Source organism: Cherax quadricarinatus, chromosome 25 (genome assembly GCF_038502225.1).
Source record: "Cherax quadricarinatus isolate ZL_2023a chromosome 25, ASM3850222v1, whole genome shotgun sequence".
NCBI classification, from domain to species: Eukaryota; Metazoa; Arthropoda; class Malacostraca; order Decapoda; family Parastacidae; genus Cherax; species Cherax quadricarinatus.
This window is the reverse complement of record NC_091316.1, coordinates 10,553,746-10,559,745: the sequence shown is the minus strand read 5'-3', so window position 1 is coordinate 10,559,745 and position 6,000 is coordinate 10,553,746. Positions and strand designations below refer to the sequence as shown.

Here is a 6,000-nt window from a genome sequence, read left to right as displayed (position 1 = left end):
CTTGGTTGGTATGCAGGCTGAAAGGCTTGGTTAGTATGCAGGCTGAAAGGCTTGGTTGGTATGCAGGCTACAAGGCTAGGTTGGCATGCAGACTGCATGGCCTGGATGGTACACAGGCTGCTTCTCTACCCTTCAGAATAATAATCATCGGGCAGTCTTTAGTGTCAATTATCATCATTACACTAACTACAGCATGAGAACACGTTTTACTTAACATTTAAATACTTCTAGTAGGTCTGATTTTTCTTCTGTATTAACAGTTCGGCCAGCAAGATATTGCGGTATCTTGTAACTGATGGTATACAGCACCGACAAGTTAATGTGTAACACTTGGGTCCCATCTTTCAAGACACCCAGGTGTTGCACATGTGTCTTATCCCGCAAGGTACTGAGTTGCTTGCTGACAAGTTTCTTTACAAGCAACATCATAACGTGAATTAAAGACAGGTTGCAGTACAAGCTTTCACTGGGACAGTTATTCTCTCTGTTCAACTATAGAGCTTTATCAAGTCATAAGTTGATAAAGCTCTATAAAGTGCGAAACGCTTTTCCAGTAACAAGCTTGTTCTACAAGCTGTCTTTTTTCTCCTCTAATAAAATATCAGAAGAGGAAGATTGTGACTGATTTTATGATATCACGTATAAATGTGTGTGTTAGTTACCATTTTGTCCTAGGCACATGTCGATTAGACACTAGGCCTGAGTGTGTGTGTGTGTGTGTGTGTGTGTGTGTGTGTGTGTGTGTGTGTGTGTGTGTGTGTGTGTGTGTGTGTGTGTGTGTGTGTGTGTGTATTTCGAAAAAGCGGGGATATTAAAAATGAATAAGTGGTCACTACGTAGTGACCACTTATTCACTGAGTCGAAGTAGACTCAGAAGTGTCCTTGTTTGCAGATGATGCGAAGTTAATGAGAAGAATCAAATCGAATGAGGATCAGGCAGGACTACAAAGAAACCTGGACAGGCTACAAGCCTGGTCCAGCAACTGGCTCCTTGAATTTAACCCTGCCAAATGCAAAGTCATGAAGATTGGGGAAGGGCAAAGAAGACTGCAGACACAATATAGTTTAGATGGCCAAAGACTGCAAACCTCACTCAAGGAAAAAGATCTGGGGGTGAGCATAACACCGAGCATATCTCCTGAGGCGCACATCAATCAGATAACTGCTGCAGCATACGGGCGCCTGGCAAACCTACGGACAGCGTTCAGATACCTCAGTAAGGATTCGTTTAAGACTCTGTATACCATTTACGTCAGGCCCATACTGGAGTATGCAGCACCAGTTTGGAATCCACACCTAGTCAAGCACGTCAAGAAATTAGAGAAAGTGCAAAGGTTTGCAACAAGACTAGTCCCAGAGCTACGGGGATTGTCCTACGAAGAAAGGTTGAGGGAAATCGGCCTGACGACACTGGAGGACAGGAGGGTCAGGGGAGACATGATAACGACATATAAAATACTGCGCAGAATAGACAAGGTGGACAAAGACGGGATGTTCCAGAGAAAGGATTCAGACACAAGAGGTCAAAATTGGAAGTTGAAGACTCAGATGAATCAAAGGGATGTTAGGAAGTATTTCTTCAGTCATAGAGTAGTCAGGCCGTGGAATAGCCTAGAAAGTGACGTAGTGGAGGCGGGAACCATACATAGTTTTAAGGCGAGGTATGATAGAGCTCATGGGGCAGGGAGAGAGAGGACCTAGTAGCAATCAGCGAAGAGGCGGGGCCAGGAGCTGTGACTCGACCCCTGCAACCACAAATAGGTGAGTACAAATAGGTGAGTACACACACATTTATACATATACACAAATATACGCACATACACCTAGTAACAATAAATATCTAGTTTCTAGGTCTTGCATTAATTAAAACTTATAAAGTAGGTTAAAGTAATAATGCAGTGAGGAGGAGAGGCGGGCAACAGGATGTGACTAAGATGGTCCTGGTGACGATTAAGTCATACACACGACTTGCAATGGCGCCAGTGAACAGAATAAGGTCAGTTTCTGGTGCGCTCTTATCATGGTATGGTTATGAACGTGTTAGTTATTGTAGTTGGTGATGGTGGTGAATGGTTATGGGTAGATGAGATGGGTAGTAGCGGAGGTGGTGAGTAGCTGTTGGTGGTGGCGACTTCATGTGATGATGGTTGTTAACGGTGGTTTTGATTGGTGGTGATGGTAAAGTCAATAGGCTACTGTAATAATAATAATAATGAGTGTAATGACGATAGATTTATTTATAACAATCATGTTGAGGTGACCGAGGTAAGTATCGCCGACCCTGCCTAGTAACTATCACACTTATAAAAACAAACTCACATAACCTAACAAAATTACCCAAAACGTATACAGGATGATCTAAACAACGTACTGCAGATAACCGTGAAGAAAGGACGGATTGCAGAACTGGCTTTTACTGACACAACGATTCACTTTGTATAGAGCTAAGAGTCATGATTCGATGAAAGCTCTACACAGAGCGAAACGTTGTCTCAATATATAGAGTGCTTCGCACCTTAAGGACATAAGAATGAAGGAACACTGTAGTATGTCCATTGGCCCAGGGTAAGGTGGTTCAACTCACACCCATCCATACCCACTCGTGTACCTACCCAACCTATTTTCAAAACTACCCATACTTCTCGCTTTAGTGACGATACCTGTGAGTTGGCTCTATACATCTACAACTCTATTGCTAAACCAAAACTTTCCTATACTCTTTGTAAATCTAGACTTGTCCAACTTGAATCCACTGTTGCGAGTTCTGTCTTGATTAGATACTTTTGGCACGTTATTTATATCCCCTTTATTTATTCCTGTTTTCTATTTGTACATGTCAACCATATTTCCCTTAATTCTACGTCTTTCCAAAGAGTGCGAATTCAGTGTTTACATCTTCTTAGGAAAGGTTTCGGATACATAGGATCAATTACATCATCTCTGAATGTTTCCCAGCGCATTTATGTCCATTCTGTAATATGGACACCAGAACTGAATAGCATAATCTAAATGAAACCTTACCTCAGGATTTCTTTTATTTATACTTCGTGATATGAAGCCAAGAATTTTATTAACTTCAGTGTAAACTTATCCACTGCTGTCTCGGTTTTAAACTTCTGCTAACCATGACTCCTATATCCTTTTCGCATCCCCTCTGACCAAGATCTACGTTGTTTAACTTACAAGTGCCATAATTATTTTCTTTTCCTTGGATCTGAACCTTACATCTGCCAACATTGTATCTGCCGCTTCTTCGACTACATCAACCTAACCGGATCATACTGTAGCCTTCTAGGTCCTTATCAGAATTATGACGACCTATTTTAGTATCAATTAAATTATGTCACTATTTCCTTATCTATGTCGTTAATATTGATTGTGAACAACAATGGGTCCAATAATGACCCCTGTGGCACACCATTTCTAACGATTCCCCAATTCTGATTTCTCCCCACTTATGCTGTCGGTGATCTCTAACTCGACCAAGATCACTTCTTCTATATCACGGGCCACTACGTTCTTCAACAGTCTCCTGTGTGGAAGTCTATCAAGGTACTTACTGAACTCCATACATACAATATCGTATTACTGCCTCCAATACCTTAATGAAAAAAGGCTGGTAAGTTCGTAAGGCAGAACGCTCCTTTGTAAAACCGCGCTTAGATTACTTGATCAAATTGTATCTTTCAAGATGGCTTTGAATTTCATCCACAATTATTGATTCCATCAACTCTGCTACAACTACGGTCAGGCTGACTGGTCTATAATTTGAAGCTAAGGACCTAACTCCCGCTTTGCAAATGGCTATCACATCTGCCATTTTCCACTTATTCACTATGATACCTGCTTGTAGCGATATGCTGACAAGACTAGCTCTTGTTTTGTCAAGTTCTTCAATACACTTCTTTCTAACCTTCAAAGCAGCTCATCAGGTTCCAGTGACTTGTTTGGCTTCAATCTATCTAGTTGTCTGAGGACCATGTCCCTAGTGACTTTGATAATACATAGTTATTTTCGTCCTGACTAGTATATTTATTAATTCCTGGAAGTTCATTGGTATCCTCTTGCGTAAAAACACAGAAGGAATACGTGTTAAAAATGGTAGACATTTCTTTGTCGCTAATAGTAAGAGAGTCTAAATTTATTCTTGTAGACTTGAAAGAAACCTTATGGGTTGGTCTTTGTTTTAACAGGATTGCATCTGCAATTTATGCTTTACCTGATGCAAGAAATTTTAGAATATTTGCTTAAAACGTTTGGTATATTATTTTCATTAATAAGACACCTTGACCTATCACGTATCTTAATATATCTCTATATTAATTAATAAGTTTACAATAAAGAACCGAGATGAGGAAGATGCGAAATGGTATATAATTTGTGAATTTATTAAATAACTTTCATTTCAAATTATAATACCTTCTCCCTTAGTACTTATTCATTATATTAATTAGCTGTTCAGTATAAAAACTAGTGCTAAATAATACATAGATAAAGCAATGTCAAGCAAGGCCAAGTGTCTAATCGACAAGTCCCTTTGACAAAATGGTAACACGCGCACACACACACACACACACACACACACACACACACACACACACACACACACACACACACACACACACACACACGTTAACCGTGACAAGTGGGGGATGTCAGGAGGAGTGGTGGATTCTCTCCTGAGTGTGACCAGACATTCCACCTGCGCATATTTTGCTCTACATTTCCTTTCCCTGATGCTGTTGCTACTGACTCTACTTTTGCTGCTGTTGCTACTGACTCTACTTTTGCTGCTGTTGCTACTGGCTCTACTTTTGCTGCTGTTGCTACTGACTCTACTTTTGCTGCTGTTGCTACTGGCTCTACTTTTGCCGCTGTTGCTACTGGCTCTACTTTTGCTGCTGTTGCCACTGGCTCTACTTTTGCTGCTGTTGCTACTGGCTCTACTTTTGCTGCTGTTACTATTGACTCTACTCTTGCTGCTGTTGCTACCGGCTCTACTTTTGCTGCTATTGCTACTGTTGGTGATTCTCCTGCTACTACAGCTGCTGCTTTACCGTTGGTGCTTCTACTAGTCTGTTGTTTCTACTAGTGTTGATTCTGTTACTGCTTCTGTTGCTTCTACTAATGAGGCTGCTGCTGCTACTGTTGCTGCTGGTCGTGCTGCTGTTGCTGCTTGCCTTATATTTTCCATTTTTTTTCTCCTACACATTCATATTTTGCCATTTCTCATCATTCCCATCACCTCTCCCATTATGACCATTGCCTCCCCCATTATGACCATCGCCTCCTCCATTATGACCATCGCCTCCCCCATTATGACCATCGCCTCCCCCATTATGACCATCGCCTCCCCCATTATGACCATCGCCTCCCCCATTATGACCATCGCCTCCTCCATTATGACCATCGCCTCCCCCATTATGACCATCGCCTCCCCCATTATGACCATCACCTCTCCCATTATGACCATCGCCTCCTCCATTATGACCATCGCCTCCCCCATTATGACCATCACCTCTCCCATTATGACCATCACCTCTCCCATTATGACCATCGGTCATTTAACCTTTTCAGTTTATACCTGGAATGGACACTGTGGTAGGCCACCAGCTTAAGTCAGCTTTGATAAGATTTATGGGCCACATCAGCTTAGTCAGCTAGATAAGCTTCGCGGGTCCCACACTTTTGCCGAAGTAAAATTGCAAATTCCTATTAATATCATCTAAAAGTTTGCTTTAATAGCAAGAAATTACTGAGCCAAGTTAGGTGAGTGATGATACCCAAAAGAGTTTATTTGGATTATTAACCCGGTGGGATAGTAACCTAGGATAAGCCGCTATCATTAGACTGGCTTATTTTCCACTGGGGTTCTTTAATTCTCTTTCCCAGGATGCGGACCACAACAATCGGCTAAGAGTAGGTACCTATTTACTGCTAAATGAACAGGAGAAGCAGGTTTAAGGAAACATGCTCTAAGCTTTCACTCGTCCAGGGACC

The 6,000-nt window shown here is 41.6% G+C and overlaps 1 protein-coding gene across 12 annotated transcripts in view; it reads right to left on the bottom strand.

Annotated features, from left to right (window-relative positions):
* LOC128689952 (uncharacterized) overlaps positions 1–6,000 on the bottom strand; it is a 1,227,005-nt gene that overhangs the window by 705,142 nt on the left and 515,863 nt on the right. The window lies entirely within an intron of this gene.